Source organism: Dermochelys coriacea, chromosome 28 (assembly GCF_009764565.3).
Source record: "Dermochelys coriacea isolate rDerCor1 chromosome 28, rDerCor1.pri.v4, whole genome shotgun sequence".
In the NCBI taxonomy this organism is placed as follows: Eukaryota; Metazoa; Chordata; order Testudines; family Dermochelyidae; genus Dermochelys; species Dermochelys coriacea.
In genome coordinates this window covers 3,834,630-3,859,850 of record NC_050095.1, presented here as the reverse complement: position 1 = coordinate 3,859,850, position 25,221 = coordinate 3,834,630, and the positions used below count along the sequence as shown (strand labels likewise).

Here is a 25,221-nt window from a genome sequence, read left to right as displayed (position 1 = left end):
CTAGGAACTGCCGTCTTACAGTGTCCAGTTATGTCCACTGGACGCTGCAACCATATATGAGTTCTTCAATTTAACAAAGAAATTGATATGTACCAGTACTTGTTATTCCAAGGGGAGTCTTTGACACACTTCAAACCAAACACACTGCTTCAGATAGAATAAACAAACAGATTTATTAACTATAAAGACAGATTTTAAGTGATTATAAGTCAAAGCATAATAAGTCAGAGTGGTTACCAAAATAAAAGAAAATATAAGCACACAGTCTAAACTCTCAGTCCTGTTAGGCTAGGTAGCAACTGGATTAAGCAGTTTTTTTCACCCCACTATTGCAGTCCTTAATAGACAGGTTTGTTCCTTAAACCTGGGCCAGTCTCCTGTGTTGTAGTCTTGTCATCTTCTTCTCAGGGTCTTGGTTGCTTGCAGCATAGGTGGGGGCAGGAGAAGAGCCCAATATGTGTCTGTTCTGTCTGTCTTATACCCTCAGTCTGTGTGCTTGTAGAACACAAGTCCAGGCATGTCTGTGGGGCATTGCTGAATCTTTCCAAGCAAGGTTGAGCAATTCCCCTAGTGTGGCCTCATGCAGGTGAGTCATTGTATTGTAGCTCCCTTGCTGGACAATGGCTGTTGATGGGTTCTTTGATACCCAGCCCAGCCTTGGTTACTTTACTTGCTGTTGCCTCTGGGGAGCTGATATCTCTCTGATTCCCCAATTTACAGCGTACTTTAGTGACCACCATACAACACAATTCTCATAACTTCATATGCATTACTGATACACATATATGGATAGAGAAATGACTTTCATTAGATCATAACCTTTCCCCTGGTACCTTACAAGGCATGCTTTATATGTTAGATTACGATTATATGAAAATTAAGAATACGGGGGTTACAGTGCACTCACCCAAGGAATAGAAGGTCCCAAACACCCATACAGATTTTAGTGGTGAGCAGCTCTAGAGAGAGAGGAGACCCCAGTGAGTGGGCAGCTGGGTAAATAAACTAAAGTTGGGAGGAGAAACATAGACGTATCACTCAGGCTGTCGGTTGGATCCCAGTTCTAGTGCCACCGTACTGCTGTTTTGCGTACTGAAGGTCTCTGCTACACTAGTGTTTTAGGCATTGGTGCAAACCCTTAGTATAGACAGAGTTTATGCTAGTGCAATCTGATTGGCACTAGTGCACCATGTCCCAGTACGAAGGTTTGGGATGGGGGGGAACAGTGACCTCACTGAGGCCTGGGGCTGGCTGAATGGTGCAGCTAGTAAGGGAAGGGCAGCAGAGAGTGCTGGAGGTATGAGCCAGGAGCACAACCCCACAGGACTGGACACTGACTTCTCCTGACCCAGGACACACACCCCAGCTGTGTGCAGGAACTACAGCTGAGCTACCCTGCCAAGACAGCCTGTGCATCCATGCACAAACCACCTCTTCCTGCAGCCTAATACGATGGGGTCTGGGGAACTTTCCAAGCTGCGGGTGATGGGTCTCTGGGGTTACCGGGGTCTGTTCCTGGCTCTGTCACTGACCTGCTTGTTGACCTTGGGAAAGTCACAGCCCCTTTCTGTTTTCCTCCTACCCATTGTCTGTTTGGATTGTGATCTCTTTGGGGTAAGGACTGTCCCTCTCTGTCTGTGCAGTGCCCAGCACAATGGGGGTGCTGATCTCAGTCATGTTCTCTGCCATGCACAGCACGTTGGGAACATAATTTCCATCGGTGTCTGCAATGCAAGGCACAGTTTATAGACTCACAGACTTTAACTGTCAGAAGAGACCATCATGATCATCTAGTCTGACCTGCACATCGCAGGCCATAGAACCTCACTCACTGACTCATGTAATAGACCCCTAAACTCTGGCTGAGTTAATGAAGTCCTCAAATCATTATTTAAAGACTTCAAGTTACAAAAAGCCCACCATTTCCATTAGTTTAAACCTGCAAATGACCCATGCCATGCTCCGTGCTGCAGAGGAAGGCAAAAAACCCACCCCAGGGTCTCTGCCATTCTGAGTCTGGGCAAAATTCCTTCCCATCTCGAAATACAGCAATCCATTAGACCCTGAGCATATGGGCAAGACTCAGCAGCCAGACAGCTGGGAAAGAATTCTCCATAGTAACTCAGAGCCCTCCCCATCAAGTGTCCCATCACCGGCCTTTGGAGATATTTGCTGCTAGCAGTTGCAGATTGACTACATGCCATTGTAGGCAGTTCCATCATACTAATCGCTCCAGAAAGGTATCGACTCAGTCTTGAAGCCAGTTAGGTTTTTTTCCCCCACTGCTTCGCTTGGGAGGCTGTTCCACAACTTCGCTCTGATGGTTAGAAACCTTCGCCTAATTTCAAGCCTAAACTTATTAATGGCCAATATCCATTTGTTCTAGTGCCACCATTGGTGCTTAACCTAAATAACTCCTCTCTTTCCCTGGTATTTTTCCTTCTGATGTATTTATAGAGAGTAATTATATCTCCCCTCAGCCTTCTTTTGGTTTGGCTAAACAAGCCAAGCTCTTTGAGTCTCCTCTCGTAAGGCAGATTTTCCATTCCTCAGATCATACTAGTAGCCCTTCTCTGCACCTGTTCCACTTTGAATTCATCCTTCTTAAACATGGAGAAACAGAATGGCCCACAGTATTTCAGATGAGGTCTCATCAGGGCTTTGTATAATAGAACTAACCCTTCCCTGTGTCTATTTGAAATACCTCACCTGATGCATCCTAGGACTGCATTAACCTATTCCATGGTCACATCACATTGGCAGCTCACAATTATCCTGTGATCAACCAACACATCAAGGTCTTTCTCCTCCTCTGTCACTTCCAACTGATAAGTCACCAGCTTATTGCAAAAATTCTTGTCGTTAGTCCCTAAGTGAATAATTTTGCACTATTAATTTTCATTCCATTTCTATTACTCCATCTCTTAAAGTCATGCATATCTTCTTGGATGATATTCCTGTCCTCCTCCATATTGGCAATCCCTCCCAGCTTTGTGTCACACTCCCACTCTTTGTGCCACGGTCACTAATAAAAAAGTTGAATAAGATTGGTCCCAAGACCGATCTCTGAGAATTCTGCTAGTAACCTCCCTCTAGCCTGACAACTCACCATTAAGTCTCCCTGTAACAAATTCTTTATCGACCTTTCAGTTCTCATATTAATCCCATCTCTCCAATATAACTGCTGAAATGGACCATCCTGATTATCACTACGAAAGTGTTTTTTTTTTTTCCTCCTGCTGAGAATAGTTCACCTTAAACTGATCACTCTTGTTATAGTGGGTATGGAACCAACCCTTTTTTCATGTTCTCTGTGTGTGTGTGTGTGTATCTATCTATCTTCCTACTGTATTTTCCACTGCATGCATCCAATGAAGTGGGTTTTAGCCCACAAAATAAATTTATTAGTCTCTAAGGTGCCACAGGCACTCCTCATTCTTTCTAATGTAACAAATAGTTTCCCATGTGGAACTGTATCAAATGCCTTACTGACATCCAGATAGATAAGAGCTACTGCATTTCCTTTGTCCAAAAAATTAGTTACCTTCTCACAGAAAGAAAAGCAGTACTTGTGGCACCTTAGAGACTAACAAATTTATTAGAGCATAAGCTTTCGTGAGCTACAGCTCACTTCATCGGATGCATTTGGTGGAAAAAAAACCATTTTTTCCACCAAATGCATCCGATGAAGTGAGCTGTAGCTCACGAAGCTTATGCTCTAATAAATTTGTTAGTCTCTAAGGTGCCACAAGTACTGCTTTTCTTTTTGCGAATACAGACTAACACGGCTGCTACTCTGAAACCTTCTCACAGAAGGAGATCAGGTTTCTCTGGCATGAGCTACCTTTGTAACGCCATGTTTTATTTATTATAGTGCTGAAGGCTGGAAGGAGCTGTTAGCAGTAGGCTGAGAATGGCCATGTGGAGGTGGGGGAGGGGATGGCAGACTGGGGAGGGGAAGGGATGTTGGAGATGTAGCTGGGATTTTGTTTTGTAGGAGTCCATGTCTCTGCTCCCTGTGGCCATGATGCCTTCCGTACCAAAGCAGCATGTTAGCAGACCAGATTCACATGCCATTCCTCCATCTGGAACAAGCAGCATTCACTGCCAGACGGGATTGATGATTTTTCAGGGGCCCAGCTTTATATGCCTGGCTGGGTGGATTCAGTTAGATGGGGGTCTCAGGCTCTGATAGTTTGGGATGTTCCTTTTTGCATAGTTAGTTCTTTCCCTTTATTGTTTTACCCCCGCCTGTGTCCGATGCCACTCTCTTTTTAACTTGCTTTGGTTATTTCCGTTCCAGTTTTTAAATGGGATCTAATAATTGTAAATCTGAATGAAAGAAACGGAACCATTTGAATTTTGGCACATAGCTGGTAGAACTATGCCTAGTGAAGGTATGCTGTAATTTACCTGGTTACCTATAGCATTTTCTGACTGACATTGGTTTACCCATTCTAAGATCCAAAAGCGCTTTTTAGGGTGAAAGGGCTCATCAGGTTTTTACTCTCTAGGGAGCATGTCACCAGCCAGGCCTGACAGTCTTTCAGGCGTGGTGCGCTAGATTGTATTTAGTAATCTCAAAATAAAAGGTTAAGACTGCAGGTTCACAATATCCAATGAAATGTTGCAAACAATTATACAAATAGACTCTAATGCTATTAAAACAACATGGTATTAATACTGATTCAAAACTGAAATTAAAATTGAGATAAACACATGAGAAATGAACTGACGCCGAATTCCATTTCTTAATGCCTGAAATTTTAACACTCCCTCATAACATCTTTTTTTTAAAAGCGATGCACTGTACACAGTCAAGTTAATTAATGAAAGCACACCAGTTATTGACTGATTTGTGTTGCATATGCATCTGAATAAGCACCCATTTAAAACTGTGCCACTGTAGGTGAAAATGCATCAATACAGCTTGTCTCCAATGTGTTTAATTGTGAATGAAAAGTTTCTAAATTAAATACATGGAAGGATTGTAAATGGGAAAATACACAGAAGTGCCTCTACCCAGTCCTGTGACTTCTTGTCCCAACCCCCCCATGAGTTCTGGCCTCTTGGTCAACTTGGTTCCCAGTCCCACATCAGCTGTGCCCGCTCCCAACCTAACCCATTTCTACTACAGTTCTTCATCCTCCTCATCCAGGCAAGGGGTTGGTGCTGCAGCCCCCAAGGCACCTGCGTTAATCACTCTCTCACATACTTGGGCTCTATGGATTTCAGGGAAGGATTTATCAGAGTTACTGACTCTAGGAGGTGGGAGAGAGGAGAGGCTGAGAGGGAGTTTGCTCCCCACACTCTGTAGGGCCCATGTTTTCAACCCTGGTAGCCTCCATCTAACCACTGGAGAAAGTAGAGTTTGATTTAAGGATATTTATACTGTATGTTTTGCATGTGACACTGACAATTTGTGTTTGAACAGTTATAAAGATTTGGCTTTTTGAATCTCAACATTTACTGTAATTACATAATTGTTGTCTGACGACCCCCATAACTTCCCACAACTCTGAACGTTGAAGTTGTAAACATTGAAAACGGCCTTAAAATAAATATTGATATCAACTGAAATTTAAAAAAAGAAATAGAGAAAATGAATTTTGCCAAACCCACTTAATAGCAATTGCAATATGCTAGGGGATGGAAATTCAGAGCTAAGGCACCCCACCTTAATTCTGCCCTATTGTGACACCAAGCAAATCACCGTAAGGCTACGACTAAGGCATTTTACTCTGTAAAGTTCCAAATTAGATTATATCAATTTGTAAAGACACATGAGCCCTTTCCTCCAGGGTAGCAACTTCACTGGGTTGTTTCTTTTATTGGTAATTCCCATACGTCAATAGATAATAAGATTCTATGAGTATGAAAGGTTTCAGAGTAGCAGCCGTGTAGTCTGTATTTGCAACAAGAAAGGAGTACTTGTGGCACCTTGGTGCCACAAGTACCCCTTTTCTTTTTATGAGTTATGAAGTGGCCGTTTCAGATTTCTGGTGAGTCTCTTATTTTGTACTATGTCTCCGAGTCCCAGAGCTGCTGCTGTCATTAACACATACAGGCTTTCACACCCGTTAGTGCTGGCAAGACCCAATCCAGTTCCAGGACTGAACCCTTATTTTCCCATCACATGGGACAGTCTCAGCTGAGGGGGAGTTGAGAGGGGGAGAGGTACAAAGAGGAAAGAGTTGTTGTAGCCATGTTGGTCAGAGGATATCAAAGAGAAGGATTTTTAATGGGTGATTCTGAAATGCTGTTCCCCTCTGCTGAACTTTTTGTTACAGTGGAATGGGAATAATGGTCATGCTTTCAAATGTCTCTCTCTCCTCCATCTCCTCCTACCACAGTTTCCTGTTCCGCCTCCCTTTCTTGTCCATCTCCTCCAGCCCTCTCTTAGCTCTGGGGAAGCCAGTAGCTGTCTCCTGTCCTAGGCTGCTGCACTCACGTATTACAGGCAGCAGTGTAGGGTATGGCGCATGCCACCTTGGTGATCTAGCCTGAGGTACACACTGAGCCGGGCCCCTCACTGCTACTTCCAGCTGGGCCTCCTACCCCTGGTCTAGCCCTAGCTCTTCCCAGTCTATCCCTTCTCCAAACTGGCCCCCCTCCCCTATACACTCTGGCCTGTCCTTCCACCCCATCCATGTGTAACATGTACCTTTAAACAATTCATATTTTGGATGATTAAATTTGTGTTACCTTAAGCTCCCTCCCCACCACAATTTCTGTTGTTTGGTGGTGCCCCGATGGTTTTCCATTGATGGTTTGGGATGGAGCAGGGCTGGTCACTTGAGCCTTGTGTTACCTTGCCAGCTGACTAGTGAGGAGTGATAACTCCTCTTTGGCGGATGGGCCAATCCCCGGGGCCCCATTACCTCTCAGTGATTGATTTTCTATTCCAAGTCTCTAAAGTAGATTTTCAGTATAAATTCTTTCTTCCTTACACGTGACCCATACATTGATCTCTCAGTCACTATGATCTTGACCAGTTATGAGCTCTCTGTAGACACCTCGCACAATCATCCTCCAAGGGATGTGTTTGCTGTGATGGATTTGTCAGGTCTCCGGTGAGAGCTGCTGGCAAAGACCAAGTGACCCTTTTGCCAAGGGATCTCTGTGTCACTATCTGACCCCTGTAGACCAGGGAGAGGACAACTTTCTACCAGTGGCCTTCAGGACGGGTGCTGAGCTCACTGCAGAGCCTCTCGTCCCCTCTCCATTTTCCTTCATGGTGTGCTGTCTGGGATGCTGCCCCGCTTCCTGTTTCCCAGGCCACCTCGTATCTACGCCATGTGCCACACTGCTGGTAGCCCCCATTGAGAGGCTATCGAGTCCATCAAACTGATGCCAAACTGCTGGGCCTCAGGCCTTCTGGGGTGCACCTCTCTGAGTCCAGTTGCCCCCTCCCCCTGCTATTTATCCTTCTGGTGTGTCAGAGCTCAATCTTCTGGCTGAGACCTCGGGGCACTTTCTTCCTCTCTCGGGGTACCAGGTGAAACAGTGAAAGAGCCGACTGTCAGCAAACAAGGGTAAACCTGAAACGGTTGCCTTAGGACAATGACAGGGAGAATCCCCCAAAGTGACTCCTTTAATTCTTCTCTTCTCTGGCCTTTGGTTCATAGAATTGGAAGGGACCCTGAAAGGTCATCTAGTCCAGTCCCCTGTACTCAAGGCAGAACTAAGTATTATCTAGACCATCCCTGACAGGTGTTTGTTCAGTCTGCTCTTAAAAAATCCCCAATGATGACGATTCCATAACCTCCCTAGGCAGTTTATTCCAATGCATAACCACTCTCACCGTTAGAAAGTTTTTCCTAATATCCAGCCTAAACCACCCTTGCTGCAATTTAAGCTCATTGCTTCTTATCCTATCCTCAGAGGTTAAGAAGAACAAATTTTCTCCCTCCTCCTTGTAACAGCCTTTTATGTACTTGAAAACTGTGATCATGTCCTCTCTGTCTTTTCTTCTCCAGACTAAACAAACCCAATTTTTTCAGTCTTCCCTCATAGGTAATGTTTTCTAGATCTTTAATCATTTTTGTTGTTCTTCTCTGGATTTTCTCCAATATGTCCACATCTTTCCTGAAATGTGGTGCCCAGAACTGGACATAGTACTCCAGCTGAGGCCTAATCAGCGCAGAGTAGAGTGGATGAATTACTTCTCGTGTCTTGCTTACAATACTCCGGCTAATACATCCCAGAATGACGTTTGCTTTTTTGCAACAGCATTACACTGTTGACTCCTATTTAACTTGTGATACACCATGACCCCCAGATCCCTTTCTGCAGTACTCCTTCCTAGGCAGTCATTTCCCATTTTGTATGTGTGCAACTGATTGTTCCTTCCTAATTGGAGTATTTTGCATTTGTCCTTATTGAATTTCATCCTATTTACTTCAGACCATTTCTCCAATTTGTCCAGATCATTTTGAATTTTAATCCTATCCTCCAAAGCACTTGCAACCTCTCCCAGCTTGGTATCATCCACACACTTTATAAATGTAATGGAGAGACTCTGTTACTGGGAGGGTTTCATCCTGGTGGGAGGGTGCTAGGCCTGTACTGCAATAAGGTCACTCTATGCTTCACAGTGTGACAGAACCTAAAATGTCCTTTAGCAGGGGAAAATCCTAGGGGGAATCGGCTTGTTGAATGGAAAAGAGCCCCATCTGAATTCTCTCACGTTATCCTTCTCACCCTGGCAGGCTACAAAATAATGTCCAGGTTTTGCTCCAGTTCATCCCATCCACCCAGGGAGAAGGAAATGGCTGCAATGGAGCTGGCTCAGGTAAGGGATTATCAGGGAGCTGGTGGTGGGTTCTGCTTGGAGGGAGAGGACCAGTAAATGCATAGGAGGGTTGGAGCTGCTAGAGCTGATGGGAGGTAGGAAATATCTAGGGTGGAGAAAGGGAGGGGACAGGATGTGACAAACCTGCTGAGACTTGTGTAATCTAGGATGTGACGGGTTGTCACCCCCGGGGTGCAATCTGGGGGGCTTCTGGGAACTGCTGTGCCCTCTAACCCTCAAGGTGGGCTGGCCCTTCTCGCTTTGCTGGAGATTCAGCCAGCCTCTCCAGGCCCTCTTATCACCCAACAGCTGGTGGCGTCGTACACTCAACTAAGCTACCAGAGTGCTTTATCTAAGCCACCCGAGGACAGATAGAAGACAACAGCCAATTTCCCAGCTCCCCAACCTCGCACACCTGCTGTAGTATAAATCCAGAATTATACCATCTTACAGTGCACAGGGATAAAGCATAAAACAAGTTTATTAATGACAGAAAGGTAGATTCTAAATGATAGCAAACAAATCGAAGAAGATTACTTAGCAAATAATCAAAAATGCAAACTAAGCCTAACATATTAGATGGATAGAATTTGAATTAGCAATTTCTCACGCTGACTGATCATACAAACAGTCCACCAAGTTTCGATACACAAGCTAGAAATCCCTTTACCCTGAGACCAGCACTTCCCCCAGTTCAGTCTTTGATCCTCAGGTGTTTCCAGGAGTTCTCTTGTGTGGGGAATGAGGCCAAGAGATGATGTCACACTCCACCTTATGTAGCTTTTCTATATGGTGGGAGCCTTTTATTCCAAACTCAGTCCAGTTTGTGGAAAAGTACAGACACCAAAATGGAGTTCAGTGTCATGTGGTCTGTACACATGCCCTGCTGAGTCATAGTAGCCATGACTCATAGGCTGGCTGAAACATTCACAGGAAGGCTAAGCTCTTCCACAGTCCATTGTCTTTGTTGAGGAGCCATCAGCATTGTCTGGCTTCTTCATTGTTGTACCTGAAAGGCTAGTTGTGGGTGTTACCCAGAGTAAGCACATTGGAAATACAGATATAGTCAGTATCCATAACTTCAGATACAAACATGATCCATGCACACAAATAGGATAATCATATTCAGCAAATCATACCTTTTCAATGATATCACACATGACTCATCTTGCACAAAATGCATCATAATTATGTCCTAATCATATTATAATCATACCACTATGCTGAATATGGGATGTAATGTCAGATAGGGCCTAATTTCAAGGCACAGGAGTTGGGAATGGAACTCCCCCTCTTTGTGGAACAGGAAATAACCCTCCAGCCAGAGCTGGGAAAACTTCCCAGATTGCCAGTGATGGAGCCTGAATCTACTGACACTTCATTAGTTACCACCACCCCCAGTCTTTGTGGCAACTGCAAACTTTATCAGTGAAGATTTTATCTTCTCTTCTAGGTCATTGATAAGAATGTTAAATGGCACAGGGTCAAGAACCAATCTTTGCAGGAACCCGCTAGAAATAAATCCACTCGACCATGGTTCCCCATTTACAATCAGCGTTTTTAATCTATTTAATATATGCCATGTTTATTTTGTATCGTTCTAGTTTTTTCGTCAAAATATTGTGCTGAACCAAGTCATACGCCTTACAGAAGTCTATGTATATTACATCAACAATTTAGCTGCAACCAAACTTTTTGATCTCATCCAATAAGGATATCCAGTTAGTTTGATAGGATCTATTTTCTCTAAACCTCTGTTAATAGGTACTAATTATATTACCCTCCTTTAATTCTTTATTAATGAAATCCAGTATCGGCTGCTCCATTCTCTTGGCCAGTATTGATGTCAGACTGACACTCTTGTAATTAGCTGGGTCATCTCTTTTACGCTTAAGTATTGGCACAGTATTAGTTTTATTCCAGGCTTCTGGAATTTTGCCAGTGTACCAAGTCCTAATTAAAATCAACATTAACAGACCAGCAGGCTCCTCTACCAGGTCTTTTAAAACTCTTGGATAGAAGTTAAATGGACATACTGATTTAAACATGTCTGACTTTCATAGAATCTGACTTTCATAGAATCATAGATTTTAAGGTCAGAAGGGACCATTATGATCATCTAGTCTGACCTCCTGCTCAACGCAGGTCATGGAATCTCACCCACCAACTCCTGTAACAAACCCCTAACTTATGTCTGAGCTACTGAAGTCCTCAAATCGTGGTTTAAAGACTTCAAGGTGCAGAGAATCCTTCACCAAGTGACCCATGCCCCACGCTGCAGAGGAAGGCGAAAAACCCCCAGGGCCTCCGCCAATCTGCCCTGGGGGAAAATTCCTTCCCGACCCCAAATATGGCGGTACAGCTAAACCCTAAGCATGTGGGCAAGACTCACCAGCCAGACACCAGGAAAGAATTCTCTCTAGTAACTCAGATCCCACCCCATCTAACATCCATCACAGGCCATTGGGCATATCTACCGCTAGTAGTCAAAGATCAATTAATTGCCAAAATTAGGCTATCCTATCATATCATCTTCTCCATAAACTTATCAAGCTTTGTCTTGAAGCCAGATATGTCATTTGCCCCCACTGCTTCCCTTGGAAGGCTGTTCCAGAACTTCACTCCTCTGATGGTTAGAAACCTTTGTCTAATTTCAAGTCTCAACTTCACGATGGCCAGTTTATATCCATTTGTTCTTGTGTCCACATTGGTACTGAGCTTAAATAATTCTTCTCTCTCCATGGTATTTATTCCTCTGATATATTTATAGATATCAATCATATCTCCCCTCAACCTTCTTTTAGTTAGGCTAAACAAGCCAAGCTCCTTGAGTCTCCTTTCATAAGACAGGTTTTCCATTCCTCGGATCATCCTAGTAGCCCTTCTCTGTACCTGTTCCAAGTTTGAATTCATCCTTCTTAAACATGGGAGACCAGAACTGCACACAGTATTCCAGGTGAGGTCTCACCAGTGCCTTGTATAACGGTACTAGGACCTCCTTATCTCTATTGGAAATACCTTGCCGGATGCATTCCAAGACCGCATTAGCTTTTTTTCACAGCCATATCACATTTAATAGCTGCTGTTTAATGTTCTCATGAGTTCTTGTTGGAATGGAAAGAGTGTCATCGTCAATATCTTATGAAATGAGTACATCATCTCTTTTCTCCAAATCCAGGATAGATATATTTGTTGAACACTTTTACCTCTTCTGCATTATTTTTGATACTTCTGCCATTTCCGTCTAGTAATTTACCACTACCATTGTTCGGATTAATTTTGTACTTAATGTGCTTTTAAAAAACTTCCTTTTTATTTTCACTGATTAGTCATTGATTTCTGATAGCTTTCCTTACCTACTAGCCAGAATTCTGGAAAATTGGTATGTGATAACTGTGAAGACCCTACCTCCATCTGTCAGCTGGGGGACACAAAGATTCTCTTTCTACCCTCTGGTGCCTTCTGGTTGCTCTAAGCAAAGTGGGGTGGGACTCTGTTAACATGTGCATCCTGGAGCTTCCATTTACCTGGTGCTGCTGTTACGTGAATAGTGGGGTTGTGATGTGGCAGCCGGTACTGAGGGTTGGACTCTTGCTCTTTCAGGGGCCGGTGTCGTTTGAGGAGGTGGCTGTGTATTTCACCAAGGAAGAGTTGGCTCTGCTGGACCCCGCTCAGAGAGCCCTCTACAGGGATGTCATGCAGGAGAACTATGAGACGGTGGTCTTGCTGGGTAAGGAGTCCTGTCCCTTAGAATCATAGAATATCAGGGTTGGAAGGGACCTCAGGAGGTCATCTAGTCCTACTCCCTGCTCAAAGCAGGACCAATCCCCAATTTTTGCCCTGGATCCCTAAATGGCCCCCTTAAGGATTGAACTCACAACCCTGGGTTTAGCAGGCCACTGCTCAAACCACTGAGCTATCCCTCCCCCCTCCTGTTAGTAGAAGCTGTGGGGGTCTCTAAAGAACCTGAGTAGTAATAACTTTATACTTTTATTCATCATACAAGCTTTGAAAGTTTCCTTGCCCCCCTTTTTTTGCTTTATCTCCCATCCACTAGAATAATTTCTGGACATGTGCCTTTTTGGTGCAGTCAGTCATTTAAAAATTGTATTTAATGTAACCTTATTGGATACATTAATAACCAGAGCTTTCATGCCTTTTCCTCACTTTAAGAGGAAAATATGCCACCTGTAGAATTCTAAATTGAATAAATAGGTGTATGACTCGTGTGTGACTTCTGTGACAGTCAGATGAGCTCCTTTTTTGATAGGAGAACATAGAATGTTGCCATTCAGGAGCCCATGGATGAAGGGAGAACAGAGTCGTAGAAAGGGAGGAGAAGGGGGGGAAACAGATAGGGGGTGCCAGGACATGGGGAGGGTGTGCGCAGGATTAGAGCTAAGAAGTGGTAGAGAGGGATGAGGTAGTGAGAGACGAGGAGGGAACAGAAGAAGCTCCCAAGGTGCCGGGAGGTGGTGCCAGCTGAGAGTAATGGGAAGAAGGGGAGGGGAGTGTGGAGGAAGGCACCCAGGAAGTAGGCTGGGTGGGTCGGTGGGAGGCCGAAGAAGTTTGGGGATCTGGGATCCCCCACAGATTTAGACGTTTAGCCCCAAATCCCTACCCAGGCCTTGTTGCTTTAGAGCCTGCACTCCAGTTTTATTTTGGTTCAGTTTCACTTCATTATACATATTTTCCCCAAATATTATTATTTTAACTCTTGACCTCCCTCTCCCACTCATTACCCCCTTCCCCCATATAACCTCCCCATCTTTATGCACAGCGACCCCAGCCTCTGATTCTGAGTCCTTGCTGCATTCCTCCTTCCCATAGCAGGGCCACTACCCAGCACAAATGGGTACTTCGTTGATGATGTCACAGGGTGGTAGTGTAGCCCGAACAATTTTTACACCTATAAGATTACGTATTTGGGTACAACTTGCCCTTGTACATTGCTACTCAGAGTTAATTGAGAAGATGAAATTTGGTGAAACACACAGAACTTGATTTAATACAGACAGTTATAATTGAAATCATAGGCAAGGATCAATGCATGTAACGGTTAGACTAAGATAAGTGTAGGAAAGAGGATCTTGCACACTGCATACTTGCAAGTTATGGACACCATTGGAAACAAGGATCGGTGGGCAAGGGAGCCCATGAGAAGGGAGGTCCTGATTCAGTTTACACTGTCTTTGGGACCTGACAAAATGAAAAAATGGTTACTAGGAGAGGTATTTTATCTGCTTCCTAATGGTAATAGTACAGCTAAATACCTTATCTGCTCCTTTACTCTGGTTACAATAATGTCAATAGCTGCCCCAACCCATATGTGGCCTTTGGGAAGTCCATCATTAAGTATCAGGCATTAATACTCATGATTTAAATCACTTATTTATTAATAATTCCAATATATGAATGTGCTGAGATACTGCATAGTAACCTAATTGCTAAAGCCCATGCCAAACTTCCTTCTTTCAGAATCCTGTGGCTTATTGCACCTGTTTGTGGTTACTCGTTAGTCTTTCAAAATGAGGGTGCAAAATATCTGACCTGGGATTCTCTCCTTAGGCATATTCAGGTAAATCCCATACTTTAGCATAACTACTCCGACAAAGTCTCAACCTAATATAACAGGCCCTTAACTGTGGTAAGCTTAATAACCCATTTATTTATGTTCACCTCCTTGCCCCTCCATGCATATTCCAAGCTAATAAGCAATATTCTGATAATGTCATTTTACTTCTAGCAAGGTATAAAAGGTATAAAATTACCCCCAAGACCTGAGACTGGGTCATAGATCATAAAATCAGGTCGGGGTCAACAGAAGTGAATTTGGGGAGAGCCTTGTCCTCCTCTCCCCATCTGCAGTAGCCACAAGCTGTCTTCCCTCCAGGCTCCTTGGATCCCTGAGCCTGTCCCTCCTGAAGTTGTGTGGCCCAGTTCTTGTTTCTTACCTTCTCCTTTTCCGGAAGAATTAGAGGCAGTTGCATCTGAATTTTAGTGTTTAATTCCCCAGCCTTTTCTACATTACACATCTCCCTCCCATTAAACTGAGTCGCTAGATTTCCTAATTCCCCAAAATGTGCTTTTGCGATGTCACAGTTTTGGGGTAGCTAAGCCTTTGACTTGCCTCCATGGTCTGCTCAAGGATGCCCTCTCAGGTATCAGACCTCTAGCCAGCTCTATGGGTAGGGACCCACATGCCTCTCCTTTTTGACCAGGGTTTGAGGATTACAACTTGTCCTCCACTGTGTTCACTGGACTGACATCCTGTTCCTGTGCTTTGGTTTCTCTCCAAGGGCTGTGAGCAGTGTGTCTGTGATAGAGGTGGGAATTTTGGTAATACATGTATGATGCCAATACACTCCTCAGTTTCCCTCTGTGATTGGTATTGCTATGATTAGAGAGAGCAGGAGACATGAAGTGTTTTATCACGTAGCTGTCATGGGATGATATGAATGGGCCATTAAGGATGGGCTGGGACCAACCTACATCAATGGAATACCCGACAGAGACAAGGGAATAATTTCACCTGTCCATGGGAGGATCTCTTCTTGGCTGAGTGAAGCGTACATGGACTCCTGTTTTTGGGAGCAGGAAGAACTGGGCTCGCAGATGCAGGGAGCTCTATCGGAGCGAAGACAAATGGACAGGCACGTTGAAAGGAAACCAAACTGTTTTCAACAGCAGCATAGCTCAATGGCCTTGGCCAGTATGGACTATATTGTTATCTTTGCTTCTCTGTCCTAATCTAAGGACTCTCCAATGCTGTGTTTCAGTTGACTAATAAACCCTGCTATGTTTTAAAAGTCTGCCCAGTGTCTGAGCAAAAACTTGCTGAGGTGCATTGCAGCATGAATGAGGAACAGTCTCTGAAGAGGAATGTAGTTCAGCTGGACCTGCTGGCTGAAACAGGTTAAAATAGGAGTGTTGAAGTCAGAGGCTCAGTCTCAGGTGTTGAAGCTACATGGCCTATCCTTGTGGAAGAGTGGGACCCCTTGGGGATCTAGCATACTCAAGGGGCACCTCCCAAGGACTGTTTAAAATCCAGAGCATTGCACAGATCCTATGGATCCATGACAGTCTGCCTTATGGGGAAAAGATATAAAACAAGAAAAGGCTCTAAATGCCTATATACCATCGCCCCCTCATCAGTCCTCATGGGAATCCCTGATCGTTTCCAAAGTGTACTAAAACCTTACTTAAAAGCTTACCTCTTGGTTATCCGGTCATGTCAATTTTATTAGAGGGCTTCCCTTCACTCTCCCACTTTCCTGGTTCTTGTCACACAGACAGGAAGCAGCAAAAGACCAGAAATCTAAAGCGCAGACAATGCGATGTTTATTGGGGTTAATTTCCAGGCAGGCATATTCCGAAGCACTTCACACCAGTCTGGCTTCTCTCTATACTCCAATATAGTCTGTTCCTCAGTGTTCTGTTCCCAGCTGTGACACCATAGATCATTTATCCCACATCCTCCTTCCTAGCTCTGTGTCCCCCTTGCCTGTGTCCCTGTTCTCCATTCCCGTTCCCCCCCCTTTGCAAGCATGATTCCAGTTTCCCCTCCACTTCCTGTTGACCCTAGTTTATATAATAATATTTTCAGCTACATCTTAACTAATCATTTTACTGAAATTTAACTAACCAATTCTAACATATTGTAACATAATTCTCTAACCAATGATATCCCACTACCCTAATTACTTACACCTAGCAAAATTAATTATACAGCAGACAAACAATTAGAGAACCAGACAAATTAACAATAAAAAAGTGGGAGCCATAAAGATAAAACAATACAGAAATGCGGTTTCACAAGCACAACCATTGAGAAGCGATTTCTTGCCAGACAGTAGGCTATCAAACTAAGTTTTCTTTAACCATCTTAAGATCTGTTTCTTTATCTGGTGGCGATGGGCACTATCTGGGCAGGATCATTTTCCTAACAGCCCAATACCACCTTATTACAGTGTAACTGGTTTGGGATGTGACGATGTGACCAGACACTTCCCAGCTTATGGCTGCCCCTGCTGCTTAGCCAAAGGCCTTAGCCTAAGAACAAGCCCTCGGACTATCCGAGTGAGAGAAGGCCCATACACAAGTGGACTGTGATTTTGATTCTTTGATTTTATACCCCTGTAACTAGCTAAGTGATAAAAATACACCTAAGTTCTTAAAGTACAGGCTTTACAGGCAGGCCTGAATATCTATATGCTAACAGTGGGTTCTACCCCTTCCACCATTCTGTGTCTGTCTTGTCTATTTAGATTGTAAATTCTTCAGGGCATGGGCCATCTAGTATTCTGTGTATGTACTTTGCCTAGCACAATGGGGACCCAGTATTAGTTGGTCCTTTTATTTATAATAATAACTCTCCTGCCACTTTGAGCCAAGGAAGTTGGCCTTGGGATGTTACTGCTTAAAAATGAGCTGGGCTTAAAACCATGAAATACTCTTTTTGACAAGTATCCCACAAATTCTACTGACCTCCCTTGTTTTCTTTGCCATGAGCAGGGTTTCCAGTTTCCAAACCTGATGTGATCTTGCAGCTGGAACAAGGGGAAGAGCTGTGGGTCCCAGACCTCCAGGGCTCTGACAAAGAAGTGTTCTCAAGAGCTGCCTGCACAGGTAGGGAATTGGTTAAACCAGCTCAGAAACTGTCCATGAATATAGGAAACATTTGGGATGCCCTACAAAGACGTTGTGAGCTCTCTAAGTTCAGGATTGTTCCCTGCACATGTGGAATTATTAGACAGATGTCACTCATGGCTTCCCACCTACCCTGACTGACAGCAGGTCCCTCCCTGATCTCACTTTTCCCTGAGTGTTCTCTTGAGATCTGGAGCAAAACTGATCCCTTCCTCTCTCCTCTGGGGAAAGGTTTGGGGATAATCAGCTCCTGATAGCTTTGATCTCTCCTGCACATATTTTCATTTGTTCATCCCTTTTTCCATTCCTCTCTCTGAGATTTCCTTTCTCTCTGATACAGGGAGTGACCTATGTCAGGATTCTCGCTGTAACCCATCAGATGATGGGATGGTGAGTGAGAATGAGGAGGAGAAACCCCAGCAGGAAGATGCTGAGCAAGTAGAACCACATGGGACATTATCAGGAAGATCCAAAGGGAATGATTCCGGGAGTTGTGCACTCCCAGAAAAAGCAAAAGCTTGTGAGAGTCAGCACAAGCCAGAGGAAAACTTGAGGAGCCACTCAGACCTTATTACATGCGAGAGAATGAACTTTGAAGAGACACACTACTCATTGCATCAGGGTGGGAAAAGCTTCAATGGGAGCTCAGACCTTTTCATACATCAGAGATTCCAGAGAGGAGAGAGACCCTACACATGCTCTCAGTGTGGGAAAAGCTTCAGTCGGCGCTTAGCCCTTATCATGCATTGGAGAATCCACACTGGAGAGACGCCCTACATGTGCTCTGAGTGCGGGAAATGCTTCAATCAGAGCTCTGACCTTATCACACATCAGAGAATCCACACGGGTGAGAAACCTTATGGATGCTCTGAGTGTGGGAAACGCTTCAATCGGAGCTCACACCTTATCACACACCAGCGGATCCACACGGGAGAGACGCCCTACACGTGCTCTGAGTGTGGGAAAAGCTTTAATCAGCACTCACACCTTATCACACATTGTAGAATCCACACAAGAGAGAAACTATAAATGCTCTGAGTGTGGGAAAAGCTTCAATCAGAGCTCAAACCTTACCAAACATAGGAGAATCCACACTGGAGAGACGCCCTACATGTGCTCTGAGTGCGGGAAAAGCTTCAATCAGAGCTCTGACCTTATCATACATATGAGAATCCACACGGGTGAGAAACCTTATGGATGCTCTGTGTGTGGGAAACGCTTCAATTGGAGCTCACACCTTATCACACATCAGCGAATCCACACAGGAGAGACGCCCTACACGTGCTCTGAGTGTGGGAAAAGCTTTAATCAGCACTCGCACCTTATCACATTGTAGAATCCATACAGGAGAGAAACACTACACATGCTCTGAGTGTGGGAAGAGCTTCAATCAGAGTTCAAATCTTATCAAACATAGGAGAATCCACACAGGTGAGAAACCTTATGGATGCTCTGAGTGTGGGAAACGCTTCATTCGTAGTTCGGCCCTCATCTCACATCAGCGAATCCACACAGGAGAGACACCCTACACATGCTCTGAGTGTGGGAAAAGCTTTAGTTATAGTTCAAAGCTTATCACACATCAGAAAATCCACATGAGAGGGAACTGTAATAAATGCCTTGACTAGGGCTGGGCACAGGTTTTTTTTATTTTTAAATCACATTTGTTAATTCCCACGTAGCGATCTTTGCACCATCTTCACCGTGGTCTTTCAGTTTCCCCAGATGAGTTGCCTGCTTCTGCCTTTTGCAGCTCACCCTTTTTTGGGCTCAATCCTGTGATCTTTTCTATCAGCTCCTTTGCTTTTGAGTTGTAGGAGTGGGTGTCCCTCCAGGCAGGAATGTTCATCAGCTTCAGGTGGGGGAAGAGGTTTGATTCCAACAAGCTACACTGAGGAAAAACTACCTGTGCCCTACATCCACTAGGACTGTACGTGGCGTTGGCTGCTCAAGTGAATGATTTTGGTGTAAAAAGACAATTATAGTTGTAGTGCAGATGTAGCCCAGGTCCAGTGGCTGGCACTAGCTTTCCCCTTGACCTGACCTAAACTCCATTGCTTTTCCTAGTCTAAACAAATCCTGAGCATCACGATTATACTGACAAAACCTGGGGCCGGTTTTGTTCAATATCTTCATTAATGATCTGGAGGATGGCGTGGATTGCACTCTCAGCAAGTTTGTAGATGACACTAAACTGGGAGTGGTAGATACACTGGAGGGTAGGGATAGGATACAGAGAGACCTAGACAAATTAGAGGATTGGGCCAAAAGAAATCTGATGAGGTTCAACAAGGACAAGTGCAGAGTCCTGCACTTAGAACGGAAGAAACCCTTGCACTGCTACAGACTAGGGACCGAATGCTCGGCAGCAGTTCTGCAGAAAATGACCTAGGGGTTACAGTGGACGAGAAGCTGGATATGAGTCAAAAATGTGCCCTCGTTGCCAAGAAGGCTAATGGCGTTTTGGGCTGTGTAAGCAGGAGCATTGCCAGCAGATCGAGGGACGTGATCGTTCCCTTCTACTCGGCATTGCTGAGGCCTCATCTGGAGTACTGTGTCCAGTTTTGGGCTCCACACTACAAGAAGGATGTGGAATAGTTGGAAGAGTCCAGCAGAGGGCAACAAAAATTATTAGGGAGCTGGAGCACATGATTTATCAAGAGAGGCTGAGGGAACTTGGATTATTTAGTCTGCAGAAGAGAAGAATGAGGGGGGATTTGATAGCCGCTTTCAAGATGAAAGCGGGTTCCAAAGAGGATGGATCTAGACTCTTCTCAGTGGTAGCACATGACAGAACAAGGAGTAATGTGTCAAGTTGCAGTGGGGAAGGTTTTGGTTGGATATTAGGAAAAACTTTTTCACTAGGAGGGTGGTGAAGCACTGGAATGCATTACCTAGGGAGGTGGTTTAATCTCCTTCCTTTGGGGTTTTTAAGGTCAGGCTTGACAAAGTCCTGGCTGGGATGATTTAGTTGGGGTTGGTCCTGCTTTGAGCAGGGGGTTGGACTAAATGATCTCCTGAGATCCCTTCCAACCGTGATATTCTATGATTCAGGTTTTCTTCTAGTTCTCTTCCTGTACCCTCCTACTCTATAGGAAATGGTAGCTAATTCTGAAATTAAAACCTCACTTCAAAGGAATTGGAGTGGGGGAATATATGAGAGAAATAGCATGTATGAGAATAGAGACCCAGTATAGATTGTAATGATTTCTATTTAAAATGGAATTTTTTGATAAATTTAAAAATAAATCATCTTTTAAGAGAAAAATTATTTGTGGCAAGATGTGTAACCTTTTACTGAATTAGAGGGTAGCAGCTAGAGAGTTCCCCAAGTTCCTTCTCGCAAAGCAAAGATATCACATTCAGCAGGAGATATCAAAATCTAAAATGGTGATGGATGTGTGATGGTAGCTTTTCCAGGTTGTTTTTTTGGTTTGTTTTTTTAATTTAATTTTTGTTTTGTTTTTGCAACCAGTTATTTTAATAGGTGCTGATGCCCCTTTTCCTTTTGAGCACAGCTGTTTAACCTTCAGGCCTGGCTCTGGAAACTCCCTCAGAACTGGCCTTGTGTTTCTTTCATGTGTGGTATCTTTGATGTTCAGCCATCCACACTACATGCGGTTCACAGCAACTGTTATTTTGAGAAACCTGCTGGGTTAAGCAGGCGTTTTCCAAACTGACATTGGCCCAAAGTCTGCCTCAATTCAGGTGTATTGGGATATATCTGTGTCAAAGGAGTCGTTCACACCTGATTTGCCCAGAGACCTTGGGGGAGGTGTGGTAGACAGGATAAGTAGAAATCGACAACAATGAAGTTAAAGTAAGGGTGAAAGACCCTCACCTTGCAGGTCAACAAGCCTCTTCCGTTTATTCCTTCTGACACATCTGGCACTGGTCACTCTCATATAGCACACTGGACTGGATGGACTATTGGTCTGACCCAGTATGACCGTCTTGCATTCTTATGTGTAAGCCATCTGTGGCCTTGTCTACACTGGCAAGTTTCTGCACAGTAAAGCAGCTTTCTGCAGTGTAACTTCTGAGTTGTACACACTGCCAAGCCACTTGCTGTGCAGAAACTCCGCAGTTGCAATACTGTATGAAAACTATAGCTTTCTGCCCCGGGGCTACAGCGCCTCGATGCCAGTGTAGACACCCTGGTCGATTACAGAACTGCAATTGGCCTCTGGGAGATGTCCCACAATCCCTGTTCTCACCTCTCTGGTCATCGATTTGAACTCTACTGCACTGCCCTCAGGTGACCAACCATGAACCCCACCCCTTAAATTCCTTGGGAATTTTGAAAGTCCCACTTCCCACAGTGACCAATTATGGTTACAGACCCACCCTGAAATTAGACTAGGATATTTTAAAGCTTTATCTCATAGGAAAGTAACACAATTCAAACATGGCATTACACAGGAGAAAGCACTCCTTCATTTTGTATTTATTGCTACTGATCTCACTGACAAACTTCCTTTTCTCGGTGCTGCTCCCAGCACTTTAGGGAGTTTTTCCTCTTCTCCCTTCCAGCTGTTATGGGACTGCAGCAGTTCTCCAGATGGCCAGCTTTGCTCTTTCATTTATATCCTTCAAAGCTGTGTTTGCCACCACTTTAATTCATATCTGAGACCTTAGGTACCAGCAGCTAGTTACAAAGTCTCAATTATCATTGCCATCAGTGGGTGGTTATGCTGAGCTGCCCGGGCTGCAGGATTTGGCCCAGGATCAGTCAAGGTGATATAGCAGCTGCGCTCTTATGTGGTGAGTCCTGCAGCCTCTTACCAAACTGCTCTGCCATAGTCTGCAGGGTGACCTGACTTTCTGAGAATCTGGCAGAAGAGAGACCCTGGAGTAGAGAAGGAAAATGTCTTCACCAGCCACAGCCGGTCGGAGCAGGAAAGGCTTGGTTTGTTTTTCAACTTCTCTCCCTGCTCAAGTCTTTAATCATTCCTATGGCTCTTCTCTGAACCCTCTGCAATTTATCAGGGAAAACAACCAAACAATAAAACAAACAAAACAAACCAGGCTGTTCTGACTGATGTAACAATCTTTTGCCTTCCAAGGTTGAATATAAATCAGATCATTCTATTCACCCAATTGTTTTCTAGCTCCAGTCAAATCCTGTGCAACAGCATTATTGTTAACTCATCACTTGGTTTCTTAACATTCACAGGTTCAAAAAGTTGTCAGGTCTAAGGCCAACTACAGGGTTAGGTCGAATTTTGTTGCCTTAGGTCAATTTAAAAATGATTGTGTCCACACAACCAATCCCATTCCGTCAACCGAAAGGACTCTTAAAATCGAATTCTGTACTCCTCCCCACCAAGGGGAGTAGTGGTGAAATCGACCTTGCTGGGTCGAATGTGGGGTACTGCGGACACGAATCGACGGTATTGGCCTCTGGGAGTTATCCCAGAGTGCTCCCTTGTGACTGCTCTGGACAGCACTTTGAACTCCGATGCACTAGCCAGCTACACAGGAAAAGCCCTGGGAACTTTTGAATTTCATTTCCTGTTTGGTCAGCTTGGCGAACTCAGCAGAACAGGTTACCATACAGTCCCCCTAGACTCATAGAGCATGAATGTTTCTACACTCCCGCTATCATCTCTGTCCCTGAGGTTATCGCAGATTAAAAGGTGGAAAAAAATGCACTCACGATGACATGTTTTCCAAGCTCATGCAGTACTCTTGCACTGATACACACAGCTTAATGCGTGGAGGCATTCAGTGGCAGAGACTAGGAAAGATTTAAGTGAGCAGGAAGAGCGGAGGCAGGATGTGATGCTGAGGCTAATGGGGGAGCAAATGGACATGATGAAGCATCTCTTGGAGAAGCAAATGGAGATGATGATGCATCTGTTGGAGCTGCAGAAAAGCCAACGAGCACAGACGCCCCCCCACCCCCGCTGCATCCACTGTATAACCGCCTACCTTCCTCCCCATGTTCCATAGCCTCCTCACCCAGGTGCCCAAGAACTTGGGGGGGGGGGTGCTGGTGGGGAGGCTCCCCCTTTTGAAGGGGGAAGGGTGGTTGGCTTACAGGGAATTAAAATCAACAAAAGGGGTGGGTTTGCATCGAGGAGAAACGCACACAACTGTCACACCGAAGCCTAGCCAATCATGAAACTGGTTTTCAAAGCCTCTGTGATGCGCAGCATGCCTTGCTGTGCTCTTCTAATTGCCCTGGTGTCTGGCTGCTCAAAACTGGACACCAGGAGATTTGCCTCAACCTCCCATCCTGCCATAAATGTCCCCCTGCTTACTCTCTCAGATATAATGGAGCACACAGCAAGCAGCAATAACAATGGGAATGTTGGTTGCACTGAGGTCTGACCAACAGCGCCAGTGCACTTTTAAACGTCCAAAGGCACATTCTACCACCTTTCTGCACTTGCTCAGCCTATAGTTGAACTGCTTCTTACTACTGTCCAGGCTTCATGAGCCATGGGAGCAAGGGGTAGGCTGGGGTAGGAGCGACCGTGTGGTGCTGCTGGCTGGGAGAGCAGCCTGAGGCAGAAGCCTCCAGCTCACAAAAGAGCAGAGCTGAAGCAGTAGAGCCATACACCATGGACAAGGATAGCTAGCAGTTCTACTGCACCGTCTGCTGTGAAGGCACCCAAGAGCTGCTGCTGTGTAGCAATGCCAGCTGCTGCAGGTGCTTCTGTGTCAAATGCTTGGAGGTCCTGGTAGGGCAAGGTACCTCGGCCAAGGCAAAAAAGCAAGAGCCCTGGAGCTGTTACACGTGTCAACCACAGAAGTGCTACGGGGAGTTACAGAGCCGACTGGACTGGAATGTAGCCCTGCAAGACTTCTTCACCAGTGACAAAGGTCAGGAATACATTGCACCTAAAATCTAAAAAGGCTTGCACATTTCCCTATCCTTGATAACAAAATGTCAATGTTTGCATTGACTACTTAGATCATAGCAGCCCCACAGTAGACTTGCCCACAACAGCAGCAGTGATGGTGAGCTAAGCAGACTCCATGCGTGCCATGGCATGGCATCTGCATGGGTAACCCAGGAAAAAGGCGTGAAATATTTGTCTGCCCTTGCTTTCACGGAGGGAGGGGCGACTGATGAAAAGTACCCAAAACCCCCCGTGACAATGTTTTTGCCCCATCAGGCATTGGGAGCTTAACCCAGAATTCCAATGGGCGGCAGAGACTGCGGGAACTGTGGGATAGCTACCCACAGTGCACCGCTCCTTAAGTCGCTGCTAGCCATGGTAGTGAGGATGCACGCCTCTGACTTAATGCGCTTAGTGTGGACATACGCAGTTGACTATATAAACTGAATTCTAAAAAATTGACTTCAATAAAATTGACCTAATTTTGTAGTGTAGACATACCCTTAGTCTTTCCTCCCACACCAACATGAAAAAAATCAGTGACAGAAAATGCCCTAAAGCACCTCTGCTGCCTTGCACACCAGACTGGGGAAATACTTAAGAGAAAGTGCTTTCCTCTCTCCTCCTGACCCTGAGTAACATTTCTGTCGGTCCTTGAGATCCTGTCACGGGGACAAGGGCTGAGGATGCAATGACATGTTAAGAGCTTCATTGGTTGTTACGTTCCTTTACTCCATTAGTGATAAGGGTGCATGAGCTAGAAATTATCCACCTCTGACTTTCACACCAGAGGCTATTTCCAGGCTCACAATAAAAAATAATCTTTCTGTCTAACCTGAGCATGTTGAATCCGCAATCATTGTGAGATGATACATACAGAGCCCCGGCATGCCTTTCTGTCATCCGATATTTTTTACAGTATGTCAC

At 44.7% G+C, this 25,221-nt stretch overlaps 1 protein-coding gene and 2 pseudogenes across 1 annotated transcript in view; 2 read left to right on the top strand and 1 right to left on the bottom strand.

Moving 5' to 3' along the window:
* The window catches only part of LOC119849371, a 1,398,949-nt pseudogene that overhangs the window by 3,743 nt on the left and 1,369,985 nt on the right, over nt 1-25,221 (top strand).
* Nucleotides 1-25,221, bottom strand: part of LOC119849376 (zinc finger protein 420-like) — a 3,142,523-nt gene that overhangs the window by 1,952,554 nt on the left and 1,164,748 nt on the right. The gene's annotated exons all lie outside the window — the stretch shown is intronic.
* LOC119849384 lies at nt 8,682-19,077 on the top strand (annotated as a pseudogene).